Genomic DNA, 15488 nt, shown 5'->3' with positions numbered 1-15488 from the left:
GGAAGGGACACAACAATTACAGTATATTTGTTCGATAGTCCAACAAAAAAAAAAGAAACACATTTTAAAGAAAACTAGTGAATGGAAGTTTAAGCAGCATTTCTGTGTTTGGAAACTACTTTTTTTTCTATGAAAGTGTAAGATGTAACAATAGTGTTCCCAGCATGTAGAAAGCCTGCTTTTAACAGTGAAGCGCAAAGATACTCTATGGGACAGCCGATGCTGTGCTGCCGGGTGTTTGGGCCCATTCAGCTCTTTTGAAAGTACCCTTTCCCAGCACATTCGCAGATCATAGGCAGGCCACTGCCCAGTACTCTGGCACTGGCCCCTCTGGGCATAGCGATTAATCTATCCATCCTTGTACATTCAATACACATACCCAGGGCCCAGCGTGGGTGTGCTGCCCACCAGTGTGCACCACTGGCATTCACACCTTTTGCATCGATCTTGAGATCGGCTGTCAGATGCTACCCAGTGTACTGGCATGGCCCCTTCTCTAGGCACAGAGTAAACTGGCGCTGCACTTGCCCAGCTCACACGTAGATAATCCCAGGACCCAGCAGGGTGTGCCTCAGTCCCACCACTGCATTGGCACTGTCCTCTATCTGGTCTGTTCCTCACAGTGCAGGCGGGGTGCAGTCTCCACAGGAAACACCCCTCCAGGATGCAGGATTGCGACTATTCTCCCCTGCTCAGCATAGGCCCCAGCTGGGCAGTTGGCAGTTCTGACAGCTCCCATGGGTTAACAATAGCGCCCCCTTTTGATCTATTGTTCTCTAGCCGCTTCACCCACTGCCAGTATGCACTGTTCCCACCTCGGCTGCCCTGAACCAGCTCCACACATTACAGCCAGTTCCTCGACACAGGCGCTGTGGGGTGCCTTTGAATGATTCAGTGGCTTTGCTCGGCATTGATTTCCAGGGGATGACCACTTGAGTCAAGAGGACAGCAGAGGATTAAAATGCCACTCTCGGATTGGACGATTCAGGAGCCCTAACCCACAGGAGTTGTATTTGTATTTATTTGCAGCGCACATAACCCATAGCTATCTAGGCATTCGTTTATTGTATAAGGGCAGGTTTTTTATAACGCGCTTGTTTTAAAAAAAATTATTTTCTTATTTTTTTTTCGTTCCAAATGCGGGTCTGGGATTCAAACCTGTGTTGCTTAGCATGTTCTTGCTTCCGAGACCCGTGCGTTGCCACAGAGCTATCCTCCAGTTGTAGGGCTAATAGGTATTTAGTACAAACATGCAGCCAATCGGAGGACAGCGGAGAAGGCTCTGTCTGCACTTCGCTGATGCCGGGAGTGCTGTGAATGGCATCAGCCATTTTAAGAAGATAGAAGGCATTGGAAGAAAGCATAGAAGCCCTGCTGGTCTTACCTTGCAGCGGTCATCATTGTAGGTGAGGAGCTGATCCCGTGGCAGGCAGTGGAGAGTGGAGCTGATGCCATGGCTCCTGGTGCCTGCAGATGGTGGGATGGTAAGAGATACCGACTCACTACAAACCAATGGGCACTCATGATATCAGAGCCAATATCTCTCTGTGCCTGCTTTCCACATCTGAATCCTGATGCCATCCCTTCTGTTTCTTTGACCTGTCCTCTTTCTGCTGGTACTCCTTCTGTCACACCCTTAATTCTCACATGGTTTACTGCACTGTTTCCTTCTCTTCTGTTACCGATTCCCCCATCAGCATCTTCCTTACCACCATCTCTTTTACTAATTCTCACTTGTCGTTATCATCTCTTTCTCGTTCTTAACTTGTATTGCCTCTTTCTGTCCACTCCTCCTTCTGCTCTCCCACAAACTCCCACCTCCTGCTCTTACTAGCTACCTCCTCTTTCTTCTTTTTTAATCCCACTACCTTGTTGTGTGCACAGCCATTTCCTGATCTTACCACCTCTTCCTTAGCCTTCTTAGCCCTCACCACCTCCTCTTGCCCTCAATACTGGAAACAAACTGTGTACAATTTTTACTCTCTGCAGTTAAGTAAATAGTTCATGTGCTCAGGGGACGGTGGGGTGGAGGAACTTAAACATTGTATTTTGAGCAGAGACATTCTCTGCCAAGGGACAATGGGACTCATTATAAGTGTACCAGTCCGGAAACAACGGTGCTGGTAAGTTTACTGGCACTGCTTTTTCTGGACTGGCACACTACAACTCTGTCCGGCAGGTCACACCTTTTCCTCCAAGGTGCCCATAGTAGATTGTGTGGTCATCAAACGATCAGTGCATGTAGCAGCACACTCCTTCAGGGCTGCACCAGACCCACTTCCCTTCATAGTACTTTGGATCTAATGGGTTGTCCAGCTTCATGAATTCTGTTGGGAATAGTTGGCATTGTGCAATTCTTTCCCTGAGCATGTCTCTTTCTGCAACAATCTTATCCTTTGCTCCCCCTACGTTGACATCCATCAGGATCAGCATTTCGATAGCCTTTTCAGCCATTTTATTGCATTTGGTCATGCAGATTTTGACCCCACACATTGATGCTGCTGCCAACACGAGAGCCCCCCGTTATCACCTTCATTCCGGCTGCCAGCCATGATGGCATCCATGACCATGGGACGCTAGCCAGCTCTTGTCCTTTCCTGTTCCCCTTGCTTTGTCTTCCATCTTGGCATGCATCCGTGCCAGTTGTGCCACTGCATTTGGTAGGGTCCCATTATCTTCGTCGTTGGCAGGTGTGAATGTGCAACAGGAACACCCTATTTTTGTGCAAACTCCTCCTTCCATAGCCATGAGGAGATCAAGAACATACCTATTCTGGAGCACCACCAACCGTATTGCTCTGAGCTCTTCCTTTATTGCGTTGCCCCCATTCACAGTTGAATCAATCATTGCTATCAGCTGCCAGTGAGTGATCTGTAACCACTTGGCATTTGTGTATGTCTGCACGGAGGGTATTATTGATGCAAAGAACATTTGTGTCACGCTGAACAGCCTGTGTTCTGCTGGAATCTCATCTGGTGCGGCTTCTGATGCCCCCCTAAAAGTAGTTTCCTCCTCTCTTTGCTCTGCTCAATCCTGCTGGCTTTTCTTCCTTCTATGTCTTGGCTGTCAGTGCCACCTCAACCAACCTCTTTTTCCTTTTGTGGTTGTCCATTTTCGGGAACTCATCGAGCTTTACATCCTTTCTCAGCATGACCACTGATGGCATGTTGATGTGTACCAATAAGCAAACTCCTCTCCAGTCAGGTGGCAGCTTCTTGTATGCCTTTGATCCGCAAGCTCAATGGTGATCCATCAGTACTCCTGTTGGTATTACCCAAATTGACCTTTTACAATTGACCTTTTGTCCAATTGACCTAATTATAGTGGTCCAAATTGACCTTCTGCACAATGGACCTTTATATTATTTTAGTTCTTTTATATATGTGTTGGGTTAGTTTTGGATTATAAATAATACAAGGGGATTGGGTGGGGAGTTGTAGGGTTTTTTGGATTGAGTGGGGAGTTGCAGGGGGATCCCCCCGCATATATGTCCTAATTGACCTTTTAAATTAGGTCAATTCTCCAGAGGTCAATTCTCCAGAGGTCAGTTGTGAAAAGGTAAATTAGCATACATCCCTCCTGTTCCCGTCTTCATAGCTTTGAGTTGTTCAATTGTTTTGCACTCAATGTTCTCACCAACTTAAACTCTGCCATTGTTCTGATAGCGCAGTGTTAGTGTCTTTAGAGGTATTATCGGCATCGGATCATCTTCGTTCTCTACCCATGTCAGCAACTTTGCACTTGCTTCCAATTCCTTCAGGCACTTGTCGATTTCTTCGATACTTTGTTCACTGATGAATGTGCTTGCGTCAGTGCTTTGCTCCCCACCACTTCATCCTGCCATGCATCGTTTGTGTATACTTGACCATACACTAGTATCTGTGGTCTTTCCCAACATCCTGATTCTCCTCCTGTCTCCATTACGCTCATCCATGAACATTACAGTTCCTTCAAGGTGATAGTCTTTGTTTCTCCCTTCTCAGGCCAGTCAGTTATGTACTGTAACCCTTCATCTAACTGCCAATAATTGTTCATCATGTCCAATGTTTTTATGTAATTATCTTCATATGGAAACGTTCCCCTTGACATCCATCTCAGTGTGGCTGTCTTCCCTTGAAATCTTCCTCGAGTTTTCACCATCGAGAGATACATCAGGCATTGTGCTCTTGATGCAGGTATTTCAGTTTCTATGAACGTTCTGTGTTCACTCATTACGGAGGGAATTTAAGAGCAGACATAACAGCTCTCCCCAATGGTTTTCTTACCTACTTTTGTCATGTGTTTGTACCACATGTTATTAGACACCCGAGCGGTGTTGGTGAGATACATGTCAACTCCCTTCATGTTTGTGTCAACACTGCGCTTAGCTATCCTTACCTTATCGGCAGTGTTCTCTCGCCCACCTAACATGGTTGGTCCACCTGCTTGCGTCAGGGGAATGTTAGTAGAGGATACAGCCGTAGCAGTAACAACAATATATAATTGCCAGAATACGAATCCCATCAATGCACTGGGAAGTAATAGACATCAGATAATGATAAGGTTCTTTATTATTTCCCTCATTTCCACTTACGCAGTTTGATTCTTGCAGCCTGAAGATACAGTTGCCCCCCTGATATCCGTGAAGAAATGTGTTACTTTGTTAGGATTGTAAAACACGCTTAAGCCCTGCAGACCAAATAGTCACTGATGACAAAGGCAAACATCTCTTCCCACAGTCTCCTTACTGACGGGTCTCTTAGAGTGGCAAGTACTGGGGGATCACTGTGCTCAAGCTGGGGGTAGGTTTGGGCCAGATACTCTATAAAGGCAAAATAATACACTCAAGGGGATCAGGCTTGGAACATGCTAGGCCTCCTAACAGCATGGACAAACTGGTTGGAAAATGTTTCTGGGTGACGGGTGAAAGGCAGAATAGATATCCACAAATAGTACAGTCTCTGCAGTTTACGCATAGACCGTGTGTGTGCGGAAGAGAAAAATAATGAACAGACAGTGTATCCTTAATCTATGTCTACGAGTGTTCCAATCACCACTTCTGCTGCTTGGGAGCGTGTGACCATGGGATGTCCTGGTCTCCCTAAATGTATAAGTTCAGAATGCACTTGTAGCTCTCCTAGGTCCTGAACATTGACCCTGTAGGTCACAGAGACTTTGTTGCTAGGTGAGGCCACTGCTTTGTAGGGCTTGACATCTTGCAAGTGGTTCCAGACCGTTTTAACTACTAACTTGACAGCACTGTCGGCCACCTGTTCAACCAAGTGTTGGCCAGTGAGCCGAGGCGCGTTCCAGCGCCTAATAAAATGACACAAGAGGACAATGTCCTCAACCTTCACAGTATTTTTGAGTTCACAGTCTTGTGGTGCGTTGTCGCAGTCAATCTCCTTGCTGTCTTCTGGGCCCCCCTGGAGCCTCTGTATCTGGCGAGAGATAAAAGAAGTGCTAGCCATCATAGAAGTGATATATTCATACATTTCCTGTCCTAAGACATCTGCACTACTCTCACAGTCTTTCAGTGCCCTTCAGGAGGAGCCAGGAAAAGATGCATGCGCCGTCCTGTCACCACCTCATGGAGGTGTTAAATGGTGGTTGGACCCTGGCTTCATTGTACAAACTGATGCTCTAATGTAGGTATAGGTGCAGTCCTTAGTCAACTGGATGAGAAAGGTAGGGAACACCCCATTTGTTTCATCAGCAGGAAGTTAAAGGATCCTGAGACAAGGTGGGCAACAATAGAACGTGAATGTTTTGCTATTGTGTGGTCACTGAAGAGGTTTAGACCATACTTGTATGGATCTACCTTCATCATTCAGACTAACCACCAAACCTTGAGATGGCTGATCCAAGTGAAAGGGGAAAACCCAAAGTTACTCAGATGGTCAATCTGCCTACAAGGATTTGATTTTTCCATTGAGCACATAGCAGGAAGTCACCATCAAAATGCTGATGGTCTCTCTAGGATGTTTATAACCGACTAGAGGTATGAGATTTTTCATTTTATGGCTAATTTCCATTACCTAGTGAGTCCCCCAGAAACTTTGCTGGATTTCTGGAGTTTATTCTTTCCACTTGGTAAGAGTGTGAGTTTTTCCCCCACTCTTACCCATGTTTTGCCATGTGTATTGCATCTGTTTTTGTGATTGTAGACTCAGGAGTACACCACTTCAGTAGCCCCATTCTTTTTTGTGTTACACAGCACCTTGAGTGCAGTGACACAGGGTTGTCTTTTAGACTTCCCACCGACTCCGTTTCTGGGGCTGACTACTGTCCCCCAGAAAAGGGTAAAGTTGCCATTAACTTTACATAGTCATGTAACCACAGATCCAGTACACCCCATCTTACATGGAGTACTGGAAAGGGTTAATCCTTAGCCCTTTTTCATCTGTACCTCCTAGAGCATTGTTTCGCTCTTTTAACATTTAGATTTGGCTGGTGGCACTGGTATCTACACTAACTTTTCTACCGCGATTATATTATATGAACGCTGTATTGTTTTAGGCTATTATTTTAGCCTCGAACATAAACCTTCTTGACCAAATACTCTTTCTTTTGGCACCGGTCGGGTTTGTTCGCCATTTCTTTTTGTTAAAGTCCTTCTTGTGTTTTACTTTGCGCGGCAAACCAGGTTTGCCTTCTTTGTTCACTATCTTTTGGTGGGCTTCTACCAAGAAGCCCTCCTCCAGGCGCCTGGGTGTCTAGGTGGGCTGAATGTGAGGTAGGGATGTAGTCACCCCCTGCACAGGGTATCCTAGGAAACCCAAGTCGCACTTTGCCATGATTGGTTGAGGTGGTTGTCCGGGCTGGACAACCCCTCTGTTGCGTGATTGCAAGCCAGGCTGTGTGAATGGGGGATTTTCGCATAAAAGGCAGGTCTCTTGGGCTAGAAGTCAGAGTTGCCACTGGAACTACAAGGAACCGAAGAGAAGCGGAGAAGAAGATGGCTGCTGCAACTACCCCATCCCGGTGAAGCCCTGCTGCAGTCCTGAGCTATCTACCCTTTGACGACCAGAGAAGATCCAGTCTGGAGTCTTCTTCCCTTGAGCCTGGTTGGGATAACCAGCTCATTTTCCACAGCCAGAGGATCCTCTTCTTGGTCAAAATCGCTGCACACTGCTGCAGTGGTCCGGATAGACATCTGAAGAGCCTCTCCTGTTTTTAAGGAGCGCACCTTTTATTCACTGTCGCTGCTGCCGGCCTCATCCCTGTGTGGTGCAGACCCCTCCAGATGTCCTGCTTCGTACCGAAGCTCCAGGAACCGTGGGTCTGCAGGAAACTACCAGGAACAACTGCCGTGGCACCATCTTCTTCATTGAATAAGGTACTGTGTCCTGCTTGAGGAATTAGGGTGAATCCCTTTTCTTCGCCTCCAAGGCTTGTCCTTGTCTTCCCTCCTTCTTATAACTTTTGCTTCCTCTGTTGACAATATCTAAGTACTCCTGGAAACGTTGAATCTTGAACTGTCCGACTGTGTGATCCTCGACAACAGGAACACGGTTCCACTTGACACTGGCTCCAGCCTATTGACTCTTGAATTTCTGTCTATGACTGTTCTCTGATTCTGTCTGCCTTGACAAAAGTATTGCCTATGATTTTTGCCCCCAACTCTTTCTGGTTAACTCAGGTACCAAGTGTGTTTTTGCCCTGGTAACATTTCTTGTCGCGGATACGCGTAAGACCGAACTATCATTACTGTCAAAAAGTGATTGCATACGTATTCCCGGTAACGTCTTTTGTTTGACAACACCGGTCCGTTAAAACATAGGGTGCTTACCTTGATTTAGAGTGTACCAAAGTGAATTGGTGGGTTGTAGTGTATTTATTTGTGATTTTGAATTAATAGAAGTGTTTTGTTTATAACAAATGGCATAAAAATAAATGTACTTATATTTTTTACCTGAACACCTTGAGTCAGTGTTTGCTTGAGTCACAGTAATTGTGGTCCCTTTGTGTAATCTCTGCTACTGCTCATATACTCTTGAGATAAGCCTGACTGCTCCGCTACTGCTACCACTTTAACATAGTAGTACAGGCTTGTACCAAAAGTGAACTTGTATTACCACTTGTGTGTAGTGGTCCCTGAGGGCACTGCACAAGATTCTGCCTAACAGTATGCACAGACAAACTTATGCTGAATTCCTAACAGTGCAGTGATGTGCTGAAACATTTCGTTGGCGAAGTGAGGGCCGTTGTCCGACCACAGGACCTCACACATGCCCCATCTCGGGAACACTTCCCTGACCAAGAACCTATCCACTCGAAGGGTGTCAGCATGTTAACAGGGACCTGCCTCAATCCACCTGGAGAATGGGCAGACATCCACTATCATGTAGCGTATCCTTGGCATACTTGGATCATATCCACATAATCCACATGCAAATGCATAAATGGGGCTACTGTTCTTGGTATGGCTCCTCTCACAACTCTCAGAGTATAACCTGCTGTAAACTGCTGGCAAGTCAGGCAATTACTCACAAATTCGGCCAAGTGTTCCGTCAACCTAGAACAGAACCATGTTTCTCCAATGCATGCAGCAATGACCTCCTTCCCTGTGTGTGTTGGATAGTGCAATTGTGCTAATGCTGTCTTCAATAGTGCTAGTGGCATGACCACTTTTCCTGTGTTGTTCTGTCGCCATAAGGCATCTATCAGAGACATTGAGCACCCCTTTCTCACCCATAGCTCCTTCTCTCCCTGGGTGCAGCTCCCTGCAACTCCATGATCTGCGTCTCTGGTAATACATTGCAACACTCCTTTAGTACCATGGTTCTCGCTCCTCCTTGTGCACTGTCTCTCCCTCTTAGTTCCCCAAAATATGCTGCACATTTTGCCTCAAAATCTGCTGTGTCATTCCCTCTTGAGATAGGATCTTCCCTTCGTGTGTGGGCTTGGCACGTCACTATTTCTACCTTTGTTGGATAAGCAATTATCCTTTATCAATCTGTCCAGTAATAGCACATGCTGCACTGGAGTCCCATCTGCTCTCCTGAACCCTCTCCTGAGCCAGCATGGCAGTCCTGAGTGTACTGTTGACATCATGTAGGCAGAGTCAGAATAGATTGTCACTTCTCTCTCTATGCTGTTTTTCAGTGCTGGTATAAGATCCACTAGTTCTGTTGCTTGTACTAAGTAATGAGATGGTAGTCATGCACATGCGACCACCTCACTTGTCCCATCTTCCTTCAGTCTTACCACTGTAGTCGCAGTAGGTCTGACCCCATCAGTTTGATCAATTGTTGAAGACCTGTCAATGCAGAGCACACCCCCCCTCAAGTGCATCTTCCTCTAGCTTTCGTGTCGCACTGAACATCTCTATGTTCTTTGTGCAGTCGTGTGTATAGTCTCCTACCTGAAGGATATTTGCCAAATATTTTGCTGGGTTTACATCTTGTATCTCACTGTCTTCAAGCCTACATTTGATAGTATCACCTCATACCCCGATGCTCTCTGCGAGGTCAGTGTGCTCTTTGTCTTCTGCAGTATCGCAAAGAGGGCCTGCTCCACGTAAAGAGTGGTGGTGCACCCCATCATTATTGCCACTGACTTCTCCACTGCGAATGCGGCAGTTGCGAAGCTTGTTCACACAGGTAATGTCCTCTCATTACTGGGTCAAGTTGCCCACTGTAGTAAGTTATCAGCTTATGCCCCATGCTTGTCCTTTGTGTCAGCACTGCCTTTATCACTACACTGTCAGTGTGGGAGAATAGGAACATTCCTTCTTGTAGTCGGGGATCCCTAGCACTGGTGCTGTGCTTATGGCCTCTTTCATTTCCTCAAAGGTCTCAGTCATCTCTGTGGTCCACATCAGTATATTTGTTCCTTTCTGTGCTTCTTCCAGTGTGCCTAATAGTGACCTTGTGTATGTGCTGCAGTCAAAGACCCATGCCCTGCAATAGTTGTACAACCTTAGGAACTGTTGCATCTCCCTCACTGTTGTGGGCTTAGGTGTCTCTGCTCTTTGTGGGGTGATCTGTTGGCCATTTCGGGATATCGTTTGTCCAATATATAGCACCTCCTTCTGACAGTACTGTAACTTGGCCTTGTCCACCTTGTACCCTTTGTCAGTTAGTACAGTCAGCATGTGAACTGAGTCCTTCCAACACTGGTCCTCTGTCGTGCTGCAAATCAGAATGTCATCTACATATTGCAAAACTGTGCTTTCCTTCTGTAGGTTTCTCAAATCCATCTGTATCACTCTGTTAAAGATAGATGGTGACTCACAGTACCCTTGTGGTAAACAAGTGTGTTTCCACTTCTGATTTCTATACATGAAGCTGGTCAAGTGTTGTAAATCTGGGTCTAGTGGCACTGAGAAGAATGCATTGGTCAAATCAATGACCGTGAAGCAGGCAACTTCCGCCGGAATGCTGCACAAAATTGTCGCTGGATTTGCAACTAAAGGATGTACTGCTTCTATAATGTGGTAAAAAGGCCAAAAATGCTGTATGAAATGCCATGACCCCCCATGGCCTTACGCACTGGGTACACTACCGTGTTACATGGGGGTTCTGAAGGTACAAGAATGCCCCTCTCAATCAGAGCTGTAATAGTCTCATAGATGCCCTCATCTGCCTCCTTGGTTAGGAGATACCGCTTTACTCTTGGTAAAATTGGTCCTGGATTTAGCTTGATCTTCACTCCCCTGTGCTCCTTATGCAACCCACGTCATACGTCTCGGGAGGATAGCTCAGGGGCAACGTGCTTGTCTTGGATGCAAGACGACATGGAGTAACACATGTTCGATCCCCGGGTCCACGTTTAGAAACCTCTGGGTACTAAGCACGTTATAAATAACCTATCATATATGGACTTGTTGTCTATACGGTGCTGGGTATCTTGGCCAGATCCTCCTGTCTGAATACTGGTGGCGCCTCCAGCGGCTCTGTGGCACTTCTCTGTAGTGAATCTGTAACCAGTATGTCACACTTATTTCGAACACCATCTCTATTTCCAGTTTCTCTTCCCTGAAATGTTCTTTGTCTATCACTATTGTCAACCTACATCCCTCTGCCACTGTGATCACTGCTCTCCATGCCCATCCTGTGTCATCCATCCCATGCACTGCAATCCAATCCTCTCTTGCAACTTCTGCCTCTATTTCTATTGGCACTATTGTTCCCTCTGGCTCATCCATTGGTGTTCCTGGCCTGAATAGTTACTCGTTTTGAACTCGCCACATTTTCCTTGCAATGCCTGGAAGCCATGCAATTGCAATGTCAGTTCCATACTGGAACATCTCTGGGTCCACTGGCACCCCCACCCCCTCTGTACCGTGCTTGTACAATATGCTTGGACAATCTGTCTTACATTTAACAAGTGAATTCCTGGTGTTGAGCATATTATTACCTTGTCTGTGAATGAGATTGTCATGTTCAGTCTGCTCATAATGTCTCGTCCCAGAATGTTTGCAGGTGTCTGTCGAGAGTAAAGCAAAGGTAGTGTTAGATCATGATCTCCGATAGATAGTGAGATATTGTCTGTAAAAGGAGCCACTTCATGAGCCTCAGAGAATCGTTGAGTGTTCATGGCACCGCCTGACAATGTAAATGCTCCTTCCCTAATGGAGGACCTAGTCGTCCCGGTGTCAACGAGAGAGGAAAACATCTTGTCACCTATCGCCGCCCCTATGCGAGGTTGCTCCGCAGGGTTGGGTGCGATCGACATGATGGGACACATCAAGTTCATCTGTGGGCTGTTCTATTGAGGGCACACGGACATCACATTTCCTGTGAAGGGGTTGTTCCCCACCATGTTCACTCCCCCCAGTTGTCTGATGGGTACTGTTGCCATTGTGTCAACGTGTGCTGGTGCATCCTCGTTCTGTATCTGTGCTAGTTCCTGTGTGTTCCCTCAAATCTGTGGTGGTTGTAGATACTGTGGTACAGGTGCTGGCATCTGTGGTACCTGCATCTGTGCTGGTAGTGCTTGTGCCATTTGTTGATATGTGCTCTGTGTCTGCCCTTACTGCTGCTGGTCCTTTGCATAATACTTGTTCCACTCTCCTTGGTAGGGCTGCTGGCCCTGTCCCCCCTAGTTCTGCTGCATTCCCCTATATTGACAGACTCTTAAAATGAGTCCTGTCTGCCCACATGTCCAACACTTTGGTGGCTCTCTCCCTTGCCCTTGTAACCCCCCCCCAAAAGTCCCCTGGGTTCTGCTGCACCTGTTGCCCATATCCCCAAAACCCCACTGGGAACCAATTTGGCTGTGATGCACCTGTGGTCCAGAGCCACACCCTCTCTGTTGGCCTCACCTTATTCTGAACCCTTGCTGTAGGCCACCGCATGTACCCTCTTCCCATGGGCGGGGCAAACTGCTGTGGTTGTGGTTGTTGCTGCAATTACTGTGCATGTAGGTGGGGCTGGTTATGATTGCCCCTTCCATTGGATACTTCAATTGTTTTTTCTGTACTAGTTTTGCTTCATCTGCCTTCCTGTCCTCTTCCTTTTTCTTCACCTTCTCCTGCCACAGAGTACAATGGTGAACTATTGTGAGCTGTATTTCTGGCCACCCCTTTGCTTCTATCCCTATTAGTTTCCTTAGACTCTTCTGCACTGCTTCTGGTAGCCCCTGCACTAGTATATGATAGAATATTGCTACTGTTTTGTCCCAAAGGCTCTCAAGTGTCAAGGCACCAATGTTTTTGAATATCCTGAATGTACTGCACAGGGTATTCATTTTCCCTCATTTTGTGTAAATTAATGGCCCCAATGTCTGATGTGCCTTGGTTTGTGTCCTCAGTGCTTGCCATACTGCTGCCATGCAGTTTACAAATGGCAAACCTTCATGGGCTGTGTTTTGTGTTGTCACCCCGGGAACCCCACCCTCTTCCATATGTCATCCGCTGTATCTCCTAAAATCTATACTAGACGTCCTTTTACGTCACCCACTGCTAGCCTATGGCCAGCTGTCATTTTCTCCATCTCATATGTCCACTCCCCAGCTCCCGCACTCAACGATGGTAACCTACAGTTCACATTCCCCTTGTCTGTCTGCTTCTATGGCACATACTGAGGTCGTACCCCTCCTCTCTCTAATAAGGGCATCTGTGTGAATGCTGCCTCCTCCTCATATGTTATGTCCTCTTGGTCAGTCCCACTTAGCGCCCCCCACTCTCACTCTCAATGCCTGTGCATAAATCTATTGGTTCTAATATGGGCATTCTCCTGTTGTCGTCGTTAATCGTCCCCTTGAACAAGCTATGGCTGTCTCCCCTTTCCTTCGTCCTGGGAGATCTCTGAGATTATTGATATAGGGGCTGTGTGAGGTGCGAAAGTCATTTGCCTGCTGTACCTGCTCCTCCGAGCAGCCCCTCCTTCTCCCTGTGTATGCATCCTAAACTCCCATGACACCCGTTTGTCTGTCGCCGTCTCCGCGGACTGGGATTCAAACTACTCCCCCCTCTCGTCCCCACTGTGCTTATCCTCATTTTCAGATCCGGTGTCCATGTTGCTACAGAAATCATCTGCAGAACTCAGTCTCCTCGACATCAAGTCAGTGTTGGGCTTCATGCTGAGTTCGATGTCCCTCAAGTCGCACCTACTTCCTCCGGCCCAGACCCTTAGGCCTGCTCCTCCTCCTTCTGTTGTGCTCCTGCCCCGAGATTTTGTGCTGTCTGGCTCTGTCCGTCTGTCATCAAGTCTATCTTTTCCATTTATCTAGTGCTACTTGTGTCTTTACCGCCCTTATTGCCTGCTCGTCCTCCTCCCTGCACACTCGTTCCCTTGCCAGTCTGTCGAACTGCAACTTCCTCCGCTCTCTCTCAGCTAACTTGTGTTTCTTTTGCTCTGCTATTCCTCTTCGTCTTTCTACCTTTTCCAGCTCCGTTTCTCTTATCTCCCTCATCTCTCTCTTCGTTCTCTTCCTTTCTTTGAGATCTCTCTCGATCATTTCTTCCTGTTCCCTTTCCATGGGTTCCTTTTCCTCCTCCCTCCTTCGTTCCCTATCCTCCTTTTACAACTTCTCTTCTCTCCTTCTGTCTCTGTCCTCGCGCTTTAATTTCACCTCCCTATCTTTTTCCCTCCTATCTTCCTTGTGCATTATCTCTGCCCAATCTGTCGCTTCACTGCTCCTCTTCAGGCCTTCCATCACTTTGGTCGCCCCTCTGCCTCTCCATTAATCTTCCCTTGAAGTTTCAAGAGTACCTGTGCTGCTATCCATTCACTCGTAGTTATGGCCCTCAAGCCCCTCTTCACGCCCTGCTGTGCCTCACTGCTCGCCTCTAGGTCAATAGCTGGCGGTCCTGCACCTTTTGGCTTCTCCTCCTTTGTATATGGCGGTGGCTTATATGTTGGATTCAAATACCCCTCTGCTGCCCTTAGTTCCCGCATTGGATACATCCCCTGTTTGTCATCTGTATCATCGGATGCTACACTCGGAGGGGCAGGGGGGAGTGTGGAGGGATGAGTCCCTGGGTCCTTCACCTCCTGCTGGCTCAACATCCGCTGATGCCTCGCAGTATCTCCCTCGCCCTCCTGAAACGTGCCATAGCTCAAATATAGCCATGCGCTTGGTCAGTTTCTTCCCCATGTAGGCACCCTGTATGTGTGTCAGTAGTGATTGCTGCATGTCTTTGGAGAAACCTCTGCAAGGTGGCCATGGTTTGCTTTACTTTCCTTCCGTACCTTTGGACCATTCTATGCTATATTTGCAAATGTTTTCTCTATAAGGCGGTAATGTCTTACACAAGTGCTGAAGGGGTTTGTGCCCCTGCATTTTCCCTAATGCATTTTTCAGTACCTTTACCTGACCTCAAGTCGAGGATTTTGACAGTCCGCTGCTAAGGGGGAAAGGCACAATATAGTGACAATACTTTTTCAGTTTCTATGAGCCGCTCAAGCTCCACAATTTATCAGGCATGCTCTGCGCACCACCCTCCTTCACACTTGTTGCCTCTTCAGGCACACCATTAATCATGCGCATGCGTCTTCCACGCACCGCTGCTAGTTCACCTTCTCTGCCAAGCCCAAGTTTCAAATACTAGCTCCTCTTCGTGTCCTATGTGCAAACCTAAGGTGACGGCAACAAGCTATCAAGATAATATAGGATGATCACATACTGTGCGCACCCTGTAATTGCCCGTTACTCCCAAACCACACAAAACCCCACAGCTGTCTTCCCGTGCTCCAGGCAGAGTATACCAATATTCTCTTGCGATCGAACTGCACCCACTGCGTTACCTAGCGTGCAAAACGTCTCACTCCAGGAGACTTAACCAGTAGAATCACCTTCCGCAATCTAGGCCAAATCCCTTGCTAACATTCACGGGGATACCATCATCTATAATCTGAGCGAAAACGCCCAACCCACAGGAATACCTTTATTTACATAACTTCTGTCATCCGAGCCCTCGAGTCAATAATCTAGGATATTCACCCGAACCTTTTCCCTCTAAGACCGAATGTGCCCTAAACATAGAAAATGGACTTCTACCTCTGCTCCTGTCCCTATTACTTTAACAATGCTTTGACAATACTCGACAATACTAAACA

The 15488-nt window shown here is 47.0% G+C and overlaps 1 long non-coding RNA gene across 1 annotated transcript in view; it reads left to right on the top strand.

The window, feature by feature from the left end:
* LOC138472500 (uncharacterized) overlaps positions 1–15488 on the top strand; it is an 823178-nt gene that overhangs the window by 424049 nt on the left and 383641 nt on the right. The gene's annotated exons all lie outside the window — the stretch shown is intronic.

Source organism: Ambystoma mexicanum, chromosome 8 (assembly GCF_040938575.1).
Source record: "Ambystoma mexicanum isolate Mex_15411 chromosome 8, UKY_AmexF1_1, whole genome shotgun sequence".
Lineage (NCBI taxonomy): Eukaryota > Metazoa > Chordata > Amphibia > Caudata > Ambystomatidae > Ambystoma > Ambystoma mexicanum.
The sequence above is the reverse complement of the archived record's forward strand: the minus strand, read 5'-3'. Positions and strand labels throughout refer to the sequence as shown.